Source organism: Cydia fagiglandana, chromosome 11, assembly GCF_963556715.1.
Source record: "Cydia fagiglandana chromosome 11, ilCydFagi1.1, whole genome shotgun sequence".
In the NCBI taxonomy this organism is placed as follows: domain Eukaryota; kingdom Metazoa; phylum Arthropoda; class Insecta; order Lepidoptera; family Tortricidae; genus Cydia; species Cydia fagiglandana.
In genome coordinates this window covers 4,435,869-4,452,341 of record NC_085942.1, presented here as the reverse complement: position 1 = coordinate 4,452,341, position 16,473 = coordinate 4,435,869, and the positions used below count along the sequence as shown (strand labels likewise).

At 35.0% G+C, this 16,473-nt stretch overlaps 4 long non-coding RNA genes across 5 annotated transcripts; 2 read left to right on the top strand and 2 right to left on the bottom strand.

Moving 5' to 3' along the window:
- The first annotated feature begins 5,174 nt into the window (after positions 1-5,174).
- On the top strand, positions 5,175-6,523 carry LOC134668498 (uncharacterized). The gene is made up of 2 exons (XR_010098785.1): positions 5,175-5,771; positions 6,368-6,523. It is a non-coding gene; the product is annotated as an uncharacterized LOC134668498 (long non-coding RNA).
- On the bottom strand, positions 6,225-8,002 carry LOC134668499 (uncharacterized). 2 transcript variants are annotated; one of them, XR_010098787.1, is made up of 3 exons: positions 7,625-8,002; positions 6,932-7,518; positions 6,225-6,481 (listed from the first exon to the last, which is right to left on the bottom strand). It is a non-coding gene; the product is annotated as an uncharacterized LOC134668499 (long non-coding RNA). The 2 variants fall into 2 exon arrangements; XR_010098786.1 differs by having other exon boundaries at positions 7,345-8,002.
- A 199-nt stretch (positions 8,003-8,201) lies between these two features.
- On the top strand, positions 8,202-10,072 carry LOC134668785 (uncharacterized). The gene is made up of 3 exons (XR_010098822.1): positions 8,202-8,553; positions 8,651-8,883; positions 9,803-10,072. It is a non-coding gene; the product is annotated as an uncharacterized LOC134668785 (long non-coding RNA).
- LOC134668786 (uncharacterized) lies at positions 9,756-11,943 on the bottom strand. Its single transcript, XR_010098823.1, has 3 exons — positions 11,449-11,943; positions 10,823-10,951; positions 9,756-9,954 (listed from the first exon to the last, which is right to left on the bottom strand). It is a non-coding gene; the product is annotated as an uncharacterized LOC134668786 (long non-coding RNA).
- Between the last annotated feature and the right edge of the window lie 4,530 nt (positions 11,944-16,473).

The window sequence follows — 16,473 nt, the reverse complement described above, 5'->3', positions numbered from 1 at the left end:
CTCGGGGGGGGTCACTGGAAGTGTAAATTCAAAAAGTAGGCTGAATCAGGCTCCTGCGTATATTCGAAAAATGGTTTTTTTTTCCAAAAAAAAACGGTTTTTCTTCAATAACTCGGCCATTTTTGATTTTACAGTAAAACCGTAAGGACAAAAATTGTAGGAAAATTGATTCTCTATAAGTTAGTCCAGTCATTATATCCAAAAAACCGACCCTTCCCGTGAATAATCAGTTCTTGGATTTTTTTTTGTACGTCCCTCGGGGGAATCACTGGGAGTGTAAATTCAAAAAGTAGACTGAATCAGGGTCCTGTGTATATTCGAAAAACGGTTTTTCTTAAATAACCCGGTCATTTTTGATTTTACAGTAAAACCGTGAGGACAAAAATTGTTCAGAATTTGATTCTCTACAACTTTGTTTCCCTTCATTTATGCCGTAAAGCGTGGAACATAGGAGATAATGATAATATTTTGAATTTGTTGCGTTTTTCAGGTTTAATTTCTAAAATATCGATTTTGGGGGAAAAAAGGTGGGAACCAAAACTGTTCAGAATTTGATTCTCTACAAGTTTAGTCCTCTTCATTTCTGTCGTAAAGTTGAAAATAAACGAGATGTTGAAAATATTTTGAATTTGTCGCTTTTTTCAAATTTTATTTCCAAACTATCGATCCTAGAAGAAAAATTGAGAGGACCAAACTTGTAGAGAATCAAATTTTCTAAAATTTTTGTCCTCACGGTTTTACTGTAAAATCAAAAATGACCGAGTTATTCAAGAAAAACCGTTTTTCGAATATACACAGGACCCTGATTGTCTACTTTTTGAATTTACACTCCCAGTGATTCCCCCGAGGGACGTACAAAAAAAATCCAAGAACTGATTAATCACGGGAGGGGTCGGTTTTTTGGATATAATGACTGGACTAACTTGTAGAGAATCAAATTTCCTATAATTTTTGTCCTTACAGTTTTACTGTAAAATCAAAAATGGCCGAGATATTGAAGAAAACCCGTTTTTTTGGAAAAAAACATTTTTCGAATATACGCAGGAGCCTGATTCAGCCTACTTTTTGAATTTACACTCCCAGTGACCCCCCCGAGGGACCTACGAAAAAAAAATCCAAGAACTAATTATTCACGGGTAGGGTCGGTTTTTTGGATATAATGACCGTACTATTGCGTTCGCGGCTTCGCCCGCGATTCACGCGCATAGTCTGGAGGGGGCTTTAGAAACAGAAGGGCGATTCGAAACTAGCTTACTTAAAATACTTAGCTAGAGTTTTGACATTAGGTACTTGCCTATGCGACAAGAGATGCGCTGCGAAGTACTTAGCATATCAATATCAGAGGGCCAACAGCGAACCATGTTCGACGTGTTGTCTCCCTGTCGTACTGACGTACAAATTTACAAGTGCGACATAGGCAACACGTAGAACTTGGCTTGCGGTAGGCCATCTGATTTCTAAGCTTCAAATGCCCATCAGTGATGAATCTTGAAGATAAAATAAGCATAAACACGATCTAACAGTTAAATATCTTATAGTTTAATAGCAATTATATGATCTTTCAAATGCCATAAACCTGATTAAAGTATCAAATAGGGTGAAAACCGTAAAGTGATCTATTTGGAAAGCTTGCTTGATAAATTTATATAACTGTGAAGCTTTCTTATTTATGTATATTGCTTTAGTTCACACGCCTATGTGTAAATTTCGAAATTGGTGTTATCATGAAAGAGACCTTTTCATTAATTTCTATTTTATAGTAGAAGAGCCGGCCGCAAATTTTCTAACCGACTTGATACCACGATGAAATGCACAATGGTTTCCCATAAAAGTGATGCTAAGTCCGAATTCGATAGTCTGCCACGGCGGAACTTGCCGAAAGTACGAAAAAGAAGGCCACTTCCGGTGCGAAAAAAGGGGGCTGATTTAACCCATCTGATACCGAAATAATAGTTATGGCAGCAGTTAGAAATTTACATGTAGACACATAAAAGCGAAGTCTGCCAGTATTTTTTTTGCCGGAAGTGCTTGGCAGACGCTCTCAAAGGTGGCCAACGGGACCCCTAATTTAACCCATCTGATACCACCATGAAACCAATTCCAGTTGGTAGGTATGAACCCTCATGTCAGGAATATATAAGTCTGCCAAGGCTTTTCCTGCCGAAACACCTTGGCAGACGAGATTATGTAAGCAAGGTCGGCATCGGTTACCCTACACTAACCCATCTGATACCACCATGAAACCAATTCCAGTCGGTAGGTACGAACCCCCATTTTAGGAATATATAAGTCTGCCAAGGTTTTTCCTGCCGAAACACCTTGGCAGACGAGATTATAAACAAGATGACCATCGGTTACCGTACACTAACCCATCTGATACCGCCATGAAACCAATTCCAGTCGGTAGGTATGAACCCTCATTTCAGGAATATATAAGTCTGCCAAGGCTTTTCCTGCCGTAACACCATGGCAGACGAGATTATGTAAGCAAGGTCGGCATCGGTTACCCTACACTAACCCATCTGATACCACCATGAAACCAATTCCAGTCGGTAGGTATGAACCCCCATTTTAGAAATATATAAGTCTGCCAAGGTTTTTCCTGCCGAAACACCTTGACAGACGAGATTATGTAAGCAGCATCCACATACGAGGGATCCGTATTTTGGGATTATACAGATTACGGACATCATTAATAGCTGTAAGCTTATTTATTACTTTATGCTTATACATGTTTGTATATAATTATGTTACTAATAAAATATATTTATAATTTATTAAACCTAAACTTAATACGTTGGGAATTCATTACCTGCTTACGGCAGTAGTAGGGATAAGTGGGTGAGTTCTGGCTCACTGAGCCAGGCCAACAGTCCCTCCCCCTTTTTTCCCTTGTTGAGGCCCTGCAACCTTGCCTTGAACCCAAACTAATGTCATTGTAGCTCGAATCTAACCTAATCTATTTTTATTGCTTTTAGAATATTTCAATTATCTACTTTTGCAAAGTTAAAGGTTGAAATCTCTATTTCGCAAAATGGAATTTTAATGTGACTTTAATGTATGTGCAGTCTACTTAGTAATTGGGTTTAAAGATATAAAAACACACATTTTATTTCCTATCCTAAGTATCATATCCTAAGTTTATTCAAATAATATTCTGAACATATATAGTAATTAGACTGGTCATATTTTTCATAAAATCGATTTCGACTGGCAAAGCATATTACTTTTTGGCAACCGGGTTTTTTAACCTAATTAAACCCCGCTGAATTCGAATTTGCCGGTTGCTCGATCGAAATCTTGACCGGAAGTGAGATATTTGACATTAAAGGTCCGTTTTTTTCGTTTTTCGTAAATAACTCTTAAACGGTGGCACATAGCAAAAAATGTTCTATTACATAAGTATTTTGCATAAAATTGCCTACAAGAAAGAATCAGTAGAATTTTTCGCTAGGATCAATATTAAAAGAGATTTTAACGCGGGAAATTTAATTATAATCACTTCTAAGGTCCCGTTTTTTAGGTTTTCGTAAATAACTCATAAACGGTGGCCACTATCAAAAAATGCTGTAAGACGTTAATAATCTACACAAAATTTTGAACGAAAAAGATTCAGTACACTTTTTGCAGGGATCAATATTTAAAAAGATAATAAAGAGGGAAAATTAATTATAATAAATTCTAAGGTTCCTTGTTTTTATCTTTTCGTTAATAATTTGAAAAGTATGACTCATAGCAAAAAAAATCTTATACATAAATAAATAATAAACGTAAAATTTCCTACAAGAAACATGCAGGACACTTTTCGCTAGGATCAATATTTAAAAAGACAAAGCAGCGGGTAAGTTAATTATAATCAATTTTAAAGTCCCTTTTTAGTTTTTTGTAAATAACTCGTAAACGGTGTCCCATAGCGAAATAGGTTTTTAAGAATAAATTATCTACATAAAATTTCCTCCAAAAAACATCTAGAACACTTTTCTCTAGGATCAATATTTCAAGCGATATTAAAGGAAGAAAGTTAATTACAATCAGTTCACAGGTCACTTTTTTTTAGTTTTTCGTAAATAACTCGTAAACGGTGGCCCGTTGCAAAACAATATTCTACATAAATATTAAACATAAAATTGTCCACAAAAAAGGTTCTGTACACTTTTTCGCTACGATCAATATTTAAAGAGATATTAAAGGGGGTAAGTTAATTATAATCAATTTCCAGGTCCCTATTTTTAGGATTTCGCAAATGACTCGTAAAATAAGGCTCATAGCAAAATAAGTTCTTAATAGTAGGGTCAGTAAGGTCATTTAGCATGCACTTTAGTCTCAGGCGATGCCGCTTGGCACGATTGTTCCTTAGGTCAAACAAAGTTGATCTGACCCGGTAGACAGGAGATCGTACCATGCAGACCCCCCAAAAAGGGGGGGTGAAAGGATCGGCTCCCCAGGTCCAATCTATGCTATATTCCTTCCTAGTCTTAGCAACTAGGTCAAGTTATACAGGGTTACTTTTTTACCAGTACAATAAATCAACATACGTAATTGTTGCCAAAAATAAAAAATACCAGCATTCTTTGTTACTACTATTTGGGAACAAAAAAACAAAAATACCAATGCCCGAACTTATCCGTTAAAGTACTAGAAAATGTGGATGCCTTACGCATCAATTAGCAAACGCACGAACTGGCAACTGTTTGTTTACGTCATCGCGCGTGATTTAGCGAGAGCGGCTTAGTGCAACCAGAAGTTACTAAATTGGTGAAGGATAAATTAATTGATGTGAAATAAAAAAAAATGTTTTTTATTTGTGCAATGTGATCTATTATCGATACCAATGATGTGGTAAAATTTATTGTACCGGTAAAAAAGTAACCCTGTATATCATTTTCGTATAAAAAAGGGACGAGGAATTCATTTTTGAAAGAATTATTATGCCTTTCCATACAAAAAAAAATATTTTCGTATAAAACATGAAAATGTTATGTAATTTTTGGTGACAATTTTGGATGGTACAATCACAGTGTGACGATATGCACTAAATAAAAAATTGGACGATGTAGCCCATGTATTCTTTATTCTGAAAAATATCACTCTAAAGTAGGCATTCATACATTTTTTTGTAGTAAAAAAATATTTATAGCGTATGGCGGTAACGATTTCCATACAAATGGAACTATGCCCTAACAGCCGTATTCATAAACAGTTAGAGCATTGATCATCAGTTGCTGATAACCGGATGTCACAAAACGTGATTCATAAACACTTTTTAGCGCTAAACAGTTGATCATCTCTTTATTAAATCCTCGGAAAGTTATGGAGCCGTGGACCCTTCTTTATCTGTTTATTATCCCTAAAATACAAGATGGCGGTCACAAAACAGCTGATTTTGACAAGACAGCATTTCACAAATTAGTGCAAACGTCGATGAGACTTGTATCGTAATTTAGTGATTTGGGTGTTCTTTTTGTTTAAAAAACGTCTAAATTTAATAAATGAGTGGTTTAATATGTGTAAATAAGGAGATAAACCATTACATACCTAGATATAGTGCGCAAATAGCGGGAAACCTAGATATTGTGCCTTTGCTAGGAGTTGTTTGCACGATTGTATGTCGCATTCATCAAGATGTAAGCAATTTATGCGATACGAACTGTTATACCATAAGACTAGACTTCTACGACTGGGGCACCGGCGTCGGATAAAGCACCTCACCAACCTATATACCTATCATAAAAGAATGAAAACTACTCCCGGAACTCCTACAGCGCAAAGAAGTGAGTATACCTACTTTTGTTTCATACTCATTACCTGCCATAAAACGCTGATTTATTATAAGATCACGGTATTCTCAAGCTCTAACTAAAAAGTATTAATTGCGCACATATTACATAGCAACCTGTAAGGGCACAGCAATACTGAAGATACTTAATTGAATAATATGGGCAGGTATATAGGTACCTTTGTTGTGGGACGTATCATATTCCAATTTGTAGGTGTATTATCATTATCACTATAAAAAACATAAACTGTGGTTGGCCTACTTTGGTTGGATTTCTAGGCACTGTTAATGCTGCCGCTGCACTGAATGCTGTGTGGTGCTATTTGCTATGAAAGAAGGGTGTACTCGGTTAATTGGTATTAATGCTAGCATACTTGAGTTCTGTGTTGAAGTCCACACTGAGCAGAGTTAATTTTTTACATTGTGATAGATAAATAAAACAAGTTCATGAGTTTTTAACTGAGATTTTTATTATAACATATCAACATATTTCATGTGTTAATTTAGGGAAATCAAACAACCCACTTAAATAAAACAATTTTATTACATTTGACAATCATTAAACTAGTTAATATTTTTTCTTTATTTCAGTACAACCAACTTCATTTGATGGCGGTGTGCAGGCCGGTTAGATGCCAGAAGAGTGTGGCCTCCGGATTGTGTAGCCAGCTCCGGACAAATAGCTGATGATGGAATACTCACAACCTGAAAAGAACACAGTTTCAATTAATATACTCATTGAATCAACCTATATCATCTTTTATTTTAAGCTTAAGTATAACATCCTAATGGATATGGCAATATGGAATAATTTCCATATTGTTGTGGTAACTATATGGAATAATGGATCTCCATCCAGGCAGAGATTCTGTTGTTGTTTGTCAATACCATAGCTATCTCACAGCAAAACTAAAGAATTACATACATGTCTGTTTTGTTCATACATACTTCTACCTAGCGTACCTACAGACACTGTTTCTTACCGGTAATTGTAGTTTGATAAAATGAAATTATACAATAATAACAAAGTTATGAATTGAAACGCTAATATACTTTTAAACAAATAATTAACCTACACAGGTGTGTTATGATTGATAAGTACCTTATGTAAAAATCATATTGATATCTTTGTTGATTTAAAATTATATAACCTACCAACAGCGACACTCCTGTGAATAATGGACATTTCTGCCTCATTATGAATTGTGCAGTTTGCCTTTTAATGCGGCTATTGGCTGAGATGTTTCACTGCAAACATTGTCATTGTCAAGTTGCATATATAAGCGCTTATCTTTAACTCTGCGCCCTAGGCGAACAAAAAAGGTTTTTAAGATAAATCACCACTTCACTGATAAATTGGTTCCATCGTGTGGTTGGTTAAGTATGTTATTCACTAATTCTAATTATAAACAGCTCCTAACTAGCTTGGTTAGCTCTGCTCTTCTAAAAAACACCGATAGTACGTCAAATTAAAAATGAAGAGGCCATAATTTTTTGGGTGTCGAGGTATGTTCATAAAAATACTACAACATTTTACGTTAAGAAATGAATAACCAAATCTTGCTCACCTGATTTATCTTCACCGATCATTTGATATGAATAGTGTCAATATCGTTTGTGTTTCGCCACCAGAACAAAATGTGTTGGAATCCGTGGTATTACGGTGGCGATGGCGCGCAGGCAGAATTCTTGACTTGAAATGTGCAACTGCCCTCTTTCCCTCATTCCACAATATATTGAAACTATAAGCAATAACACATAGTTTTATCAATATTGCTTGCAAATCTTGCAATGAACTTTACTCGTAACATATCTGATTATCAGACTATGATATAGGTGGTTGCTTACCGAGTTTCGTAAAACTTCCGGCCGTGCAATATTATTTATTTGTTTTTGTGATGCAGAGGCTATTTTAATATATAATAACCCAGAAAACTGGTCAAAATTGTGCATCGTATTGTTCAGGATTTTATGATTTACCGCTAGTGCTGCTGTCAAACTTTTTTTTTTAATTAATGTTCAGCCATATTTTTGTCTATGATGTGCCAAGATGCCAACATAACGGGTCTAATCTGCTTATTAGTTAAGAAACCCCTAATAAACGTTTATAAATCATGGTTCTTATCAACGGCTTATTAAGCCTAAACAGTGGATTAGCTAATAAGCTGATCATTCCTCATTTAAGGATTTTTTATGAATACGGCTGTTAGTCAATGATTAAAAATGTTTACTAAAACACTGAATTTGGCATTTTAAAAGTTTAAATATAATGTTTGAATAATTTTTCCATGCGTTATTGCCCTTTTTTGGTACAAATTTGTTGTTTTTATTTTTCTTCCATAACCACTTTCTCCCCCCGATTTCCTCCCTTAAGGGTAGATATTTTTAAATTTGTTTTTATAACTAACTTATACCTTTACAGCCGTATTCATAAAAAATCCTTAAATGAGGAATGATCAGCTTATTAGCTAATCCGCTGTTTAGGCTTAATAAGCCGTTGATAAGAACCATGATTTATAAACGTTTATTAGGGGCTTCTTAACTAATAAGCAGATTAGACGCGTTATGTTGGCATCTTGGCGCATCATAGACTAAAATATGGCTGAACATTAAATTAAAAAAAAAGTTTGACAGCAGCACTAGCGGCCAATCGTAATATCATGAAGAAGTTGATTTACTATTTTGACTAATTTTCGGAATTATCTCTTATTAAAATAGCTTCTGTGCCACAAAAATAATTAAAGATTGCTGCATGGCCGGAAATTTTATAAAACTTGGTGAGTAACTACGTTTACAGACAAGTATCTTATACAGCAACAAGTAATAATATGAGTTCACTGCAATGTTGATATACCTATATCTTATTGCTTTTAGTTTCAATATTATGTGGAATGGAGTCGAAAGAAGTGGGGTTCTTTCAAACTAACCGAGAAGTGCATAATTAGCGAAGAGAAGAAGTCGAAGCCAGATACCGTACCAGACCCCACTCGCCTCCGCAAGAAGAACCATTGAATAATGGTTCATGAGTTCACACTAATTTATTCTGGTTGCGGCAGAAATTCACAACGGGTCAACAAAACGAAGTCCATTCAGACTCACTAAATCAGGTATGAACAATGTCCTATACTTTCTTGTTTACCTTACATACCTGCAGTGTTTAGAGTTAGACAAAGAAAAGTCTGCAGCGATTTTGATGATAACTCTAGGTACAGTTCAAATTTTGGGCATGACCATCTATTTATAATATATTATAGACATAGGTACGTAACATAAAATGTAGTATCTGAACATGTTAAGATTGACACTTGCATTGACGGCTTTGACATTATTTAAAGGTTATAACACTTATAAATTTGGTAAATTTATCCGTGCTTTGTGGAGCTTGGTGTATTTGTTTAAAATTATGCATAGGTACCTACCTATTATAGGTATTATATTTCTTAACCATACAATGGAACCAAATGATAATTATATGTACAAGTGATGTTTTATTGTAACAAGCCGTTGTGTCGCGAGTTTACTTCTTGTCATCGTGTCATTAGTAATAATTTTGTAATGGTATTTATTTTATGCATGGAACAATGCGATGGTTATTATACTCGATCACCTAGCCAACCTACTTACTACGAGGAAGGATGGTTCACAAATTAGGCAGTATTTAAATACCAGTGTACAGGTGTGTGTATAGATACTGTGTACCTGCTGATTAAAAATAAGATGTTTTCTGCGTACAGTTGGTTATAATTAAGTTGGCTAATCTATATCTCATCAGACAGTTTGGACATCTATTCCAGAGAGTTTGCAAGGTCAATGTACAATGATATCATATTATAGTACCTAATAGGTAATGAATAATAAATGAAGTCATATTGATCTCTGTCTATAGCTTAAAATGATACTTAGTTACCATAACTATATTGAATCATGTGACCCTAACTTAAGTACATCCATTATATCATAAGCTAAAAATTAAAGAAAATTGTTGAATACAAAAATACTTTTATTCAAATTATTGCATCTTTTCAGATCCTGAAAGTACCATCATTAGCCACTGTTATTGTTGAATAACTCCAGGCTTTGGAAGAAAAGCTGTGGCCTGTGAACAGCTGTGAATATTGGTCAGAGAAGTGTAACTGACTCCGTACACTGCAAGTCCCAGCAGGAAATCAGCAAGAAACCTAAAAGAAAAAAAACATCAAAATGAAAACCTAGCTTGATTTAGGTTGAAGTAATAAAATTGTTCTAATTTAATTGGTGTTTTATTTTACTAATTAAATATATTTTTTGACTTGTTAAGGTTTGTACAATTTTTATTAATGATGTACAGTCACCTGCAATAATATGTTACACAACAAAGGCCCATAAGAGCATTGCACATTTTTGCAGCCTTCGAAGAGTAACATATTATTGCAGGCGACTGTACCCATATTGAAATACTCAAAATTCCATTTTTCTAATTACAATGCAATAAAATCTTAAATGTATCTAGCAGTCTAATAGGGATGTTTCCTGTACTTAAAATAAATTATGTCACACCATGTATAAAATAAAGCACCAGATTATTATTAGAAAAAAAATTTTCATATAAATACCATAATAGCAAATCATTTTGAGAGTTCTAAAAAGGAAAGTAGGACCCTATTTTGCACATATTTATGATATTCATGTGTTTGCAATATTGTTCTGATGAAAGTGTACAATTTATATAAAGTAAAGTAGATATTCATAGGTAAGTTCATGCTATGTACCTAGTTCAAAGAAGTTCAAAAATAATATTGGTAATTAATGGTTCTTATGTAGAATAAAATTAAAAGGTATTTTTGAATACCAGACAATGACAAGGACAAGTTTAGTGCTGCCCATCTGATATTAAGCACTGCAGCCTACAGGCAACTAGCGGAGTTACAAATAGCCGACAGTGCATTTTTGGGAGCACTGGAAACCTTAGCGTCAAGAACAGGTAGGTATAGAATCCAACCTGGATGACCATACTGAATAATTAGTTGAAACTTTCATTCTATAAAGTTCAGCTTGCAATATTTTTACCTGGAGGCCAAATTGTTATGCTCAAAGCCAATATTGAGCAAACTGCCTATGCAATGACTGCATATACCCGTGACTTTTTCAGATTTTTCATCACTTTACCAGACTGACAAGAGTGCACACTTCTTTTACCTGTAAATAAGTTGATACTTTTAAGTAGTGCCTACTTACCTGTGATATTTTTTATTAAACACAGTCGGTTAAATATGTCTATAAAACAAGTTAACTTATGGTAAATATTATAATCTCATTAGGTATAATGGTTAGTTATTCAATTGCAAACTATGAACGAGATTGATGTACTCTTACAGGGTCTATAATATTATATAGGTAGGTATAATGTGCGCAAGAAATGCAATTAAATTTAAGTTTGCGAAATGCGAACACCCTGATCTTAAATTAAAAACAACGTTTCTGGCAAGTGGTAATAACGAATAACTAAAGGGTTTACGCACAAATATAAGTAAGTCCTCGCCGTGTCCGACGATGGCGACTCCTCCAAATATTTTTAATTAGGAACATGGAACGCTCTTATATTACTTGCCAAGCCAAACTTGGTTTCGAAAATGCGATTGTATGGCGAGCAATGAAGCTGGCCCGCATAGATTTAAGTGAATCTGGCGGTTTACCTATTTCTCCAAACGCCTAATAGCTGTGAGGGAGGAACTCGCTCCGTTTATGATGCATTTTTCCGACTACGCGATCATAGAATTCTGTTGCCTTCTTCGATATTTTGGTTAAACGAAAATCACCATACACAAAATCACATAAACAAGTTATAAAAAGCGGGATATTTAGGTTTCGCGCCATTTTCGCACTATATCCAGGTATGTAATACGTAATTGCACATATTAAAGTTGTTTTCCATTCACATTTGGGATTTTAACCAAAACGTACTATTTGCTCTTGCTCTTGTCACTCTTGCCAAAATCAGCTGTTTCGTGACCGCCATCTTGTAAAATAGCAGATAATAAACAGATAAAGAAGGGTCCTCGGCTCCGTAACTTTCCGAGGATTTAATAAAGAGATGATCAACTGTTTAGCGCTAAAAAGTGTTTATGAATCACGTTTTGTGACATCCGGTTATCAGCAACTGATGATCAATGCTCTAACTGTTTATGAATACGGCTGTTAGTAATTAATCGATGTTCAAACTTTCAGGTTAAAATGTTCAGTAGTTTGGGATCTATATGTGTTTGAGCTAAAGACATTTTATTTCATAATATCCCATACATTATAATATCTAACAAAACTCTGCTTACTTCCAGACATCATACAATCTAAACCCCTGAAGATATAAAGCTGAAATTTTCAACATCAATTAAATGCAACAGGTTTAAGTTTAAATTAAAATAAAATTTTATAAAATCAACGCTTAAGGGGGGCAAATAAGGGAGGGAGAAAGTTTGTATGGAAGAAAGATATAAACAACAAAGTTGTACCAAAAAAGGGCAAAAACGCTTGGAAAAATTATTAAAACATTATATTTAAACTTTTAAAATGTCAAATTCAGTGTTTTAGTAAACATTTTTAATCTTTGATTTTGGGCATAGTTCCATTTGTATGGAAGTCGTTACCGCCACGCGCTATAATTTATTTTTTTATTACATAAAAATGTATGAATGCCTACTTTAAAGTGATATTTTCCAAAATAAAGAATACATGGGCTACATGCATCGTCCAATTTTTTATCTAGTGCAAATCGCCACACTGTGATTGTAACATCCAAAATTGTCACCAAAAATTACATAACATTGTCATGTTTTATACGAAAATCATTTTTTTTTTGTATGGAAAAGCATAATAATTCTTTCAAAAATGAATTCCTCGTCCCTAATTTATACGAAAATGATATATAACTTGCCCTAGTCGCTAAGACTAGGAAGGAATATAGCATAGATTGGACCTGGGAGCCGACCCTTTCACCCCCCCCCCCCTTTTTGGGGGGTCTGCATGGTACGATCTCCTGGCTACCGGGCCAGATCAACTTTGTTTGACCTAAGGAACAATCGTGCCAAGCGGCATCGCCTGAGACTAAAGTGCATGCACTTCCATACATTTGTGTTCCTTACTGACCCTACTATTAATGTTCTTGTAAATAAATAATCGATATAAAATTTTCTACGAAAGACATATGGAACACTTTTCTCTTTTTAGGGTTCCGTACCTCAAAATGAATAAAAACCGGCCAAGCGCGAGTCGGACTCGCGTTGCAAGGGTTCCGTACATTACCCAATTTTTAACAGTGTATTTTATATATGTGAAACGCGAGTGAATTGCCTTTAAAAAACCTGTAGGGATCGGTTCAAAAACTATAAGTAATGTCCGACTCGCGCTTGACTGCATAATTCTAATAGGTTTTCCTGTCATCTATAGATTCTATTCTGTGTATCTTTTAAAAATTTTAGACCCAGTAGTTTCGGAGATAAAGCCCCCTTCCCCAAAATAAAACATTAAAATACAAAAAAATACCACCCCCCCCCCCCTTTATCTCCGAAACTACTGGGTCTAAATTTTGAAAATAAAATAAAATAAAATAGTTCTTTACCTATATAGACGTAAACCTAAAAATAGGGACCTGGAAATTGATTATAATTAACTTACCCCCTTTAATACCTCTTTAAATATTGATCGTAGCGAAAAAGTGTACAGAATCTTTTTTGTGGACAATTTTATGTTTAATATTTATGTAGAATATTGTTTTGCAACGGGCCACCGTTTACGAGTTATTTACGAAAAACTAAAAAAAAAGTGACCTGTGAACTGATTGTAATTAACTTTCTTCCTTTAATATCGCTTGAAATATTGATCCTAGAGAAAAGTGTTCTAGATGTTTTTTGGAGGAAATTTTATGTAGATAATTTATTCTTAAAAACCTATTTCGCTATGGGACACCGTTTACGAGTTATTTACAAAAAACTAAAACGGGACTTTAAAATTGATTATAATTAACTTAGGGGTCATCCATTAATTACGTCACACCAATTTCTAGGTTTTTTGACCCCTCCCCCCCCCCTTGTCACACTTGGTCACATTTGGCAAACCCCTCCCCCCCTAGTGTGACGTCACATTTTTTATACGAAATCGCCAAATCGAATTAAGTAAGTACCTAAGTATTATTAATATTTTGTCAAAATATTTTTGACGATATAAATATTAGTAATTTTATAACCCAAAACTGCTTAGGAAAGAAAATTAAACGATTAAAAACTATTTTCGTTTTAAAAACTTGTTATTTAAATGTACAGCGAACTAAATAATTTAAATAAATTTTCGGTTACTGATGAAGTTAAAGTGACGTCACAAAGTTTGTGTCTCCCCCCTCCCCCATGTCACAATATGTCACATTTTCTTGACCCCCTCCCTCCCCCTAAACGTGTGACGTAATTAATGGATGACCCCTTACCCGCTGCTTTGTCTTTTTAAATATTGATCCTAGCGAAGTGTCCTGCATGTTTCTTGTAGGAAATTTTACGTTTATTATTTATTTATGTATAAGATTTTTTTTGCTATGAGTCATACTTTTCAAATTATTAACGAAAAAATAAAAACAAGGAACCTTAGAATTTAGTATAATTAACTTTCCCTCTTTACTATCTTTTTAAATATTGATCCCTGCAAAAAGTGTACTGAATCTTTTTTGTTCAAAATTTTGTGTAGATTATTAACGTCTAATAACATTTTTTGATATTGGCCACCGTTTATGAGTTATTTACGAAAACCTAAAAAACGGGACCTTAGAAGTGATTATAATTAAATTTCCCGCGTTAAAATCTCTTTTAATATTGATCCTAGCGAAAAATTGTACTGAATCTTTCTTGTAGGCAATTTTATGCATATAACTTATGTAATAGAACATTTTTTGTCTAGTCTAAATATCATTACTTATTCTGTGTACAGTGGAGAAAACGAATGAAATCATGCAATTTGATTTTGCTATTTTTAAATAAAGAGTAACTAAACAGTATTTTCCACAGTTGTTGGTAATGATACCATCTCTTACAATTTCTCTTCATGAACATTTTATCATACCTAAGCTTCCAGTTTTCGCCCGAATTAATCAAAAAATTCACCAACTCCATTTACACCAACCAAATAGAAAACGAGTCCGTGTCCGAATTCGCGATCTCGAGTTCGGGTCCGCGTCCGCGTCCAGGTTCAGGTAGAAGTCGAATTCAAAATCTTGCTTGTTTTGCCAGTGGGGTAACTTGCTTAACAATCAATTAGAAAAAGACAAGTCGTCGAGGAGTTCCGTTCTGATCACCATCAGCAATACCACTTCATCAAATGCCACTGTTCTTAATGTAAATCCTTGTTTGCCTGATGAAAATACAAGAGTCACTATACAATGCCATTAAGATTTGTAGAGTTCCCTCGATTCCTTATGGATCCCATCATCAGAACTTGAGCTTCACGATAATATGACTTAAAAATCTAACGTGCTTAACAAACATAACGAAGAGGACAAATCCCCAAACATGAGCTATGCGTCGTTGAAGAGTTCCATTCTGATCATCAGCAGTTTCACTTCATCAAATGTCACAATTCTGAATGTAAATGCTTGGTTTGTTTAAAATACACCAGTATCACTATATGTTAGGGTGGTTCAAAAAACATTTTTTTTCCTAAGGGGCACCCCCTTATTTTGTTACACTTATTATGTTGATAAAATACACCAAGTTTCTTAATTTATCTCAACTATACTTCGTTTTTTTTAGCATTAGAAATTAGGTAAACAATCTTGATGTGTCTTTTAATTGAAAAACACATTTTAAGAATAAGTTACGGCAAATACACTCGCGTGCAAAAGTATTGCATCACTTTGCATTTTTTCGTCCGCACCCAATATCTTTGTAATTCTAGAGCCGATTCTGAAAATTTTGGTATCAACTGAAAGATTATAATCTAACGCATTAGAAAATTGGGAAATTTAATGAAATTTCAAATCTGAAGACTAAAAAAAATCAGAAACTGAAAGTAGCGACACAATGGTCGAGAAATAAATTTAGGAAAGTTAAGAATAAAAGTCATTTAATTAATACAAAATAAATTATTATTATTAAATTAATACCTGGTGTTGCCACCCCTAGCCCTCCTCACACAAATCAAGCGGTTTTTCATAGACCTAATTCATTTTCTAATGAAATCTTGTGGAATAGCGTCCCACTCCTCCAGCAAGGCTCCCTTCAGCTCCTCAACATTGGCCGGGGCAGGATTCCGCTTCCGAATCCTCCTTTTCAGGTAGTCCCACACGTGGTCAATGGGGTTAAGGTCCGGGCTCATCGCTGGCCAGTCCATGGTGTCGATGCCCACTTCGAGAAGGTAGGCTGCGGTGGCCCTAGCGGTATGACACGGGCATTATCCTGCATTTGCAGCGGTCAATCCACCGCCACGGCCCCCGCCAGGCACGAAAACCAGCTCTGTTCGCGCGTCGTAGGAAACGCCGCCCCAGAACATCACGGATCCACCGCCATAGGCGACCCTTTCGGAGAAGCAACATTGGGCGAACCGTTCTTCTGGCCTTCTGTAGACTCTTCCTCTTCGGTCACATCCATTCAAACATATTCTGCACTCGTCCGAGAAGAGAACTGGGGTCCATTGCTTAATGGTCCAGTCCATATGATTTTCTGCAAACTATCTTCGGGCTGTACGGT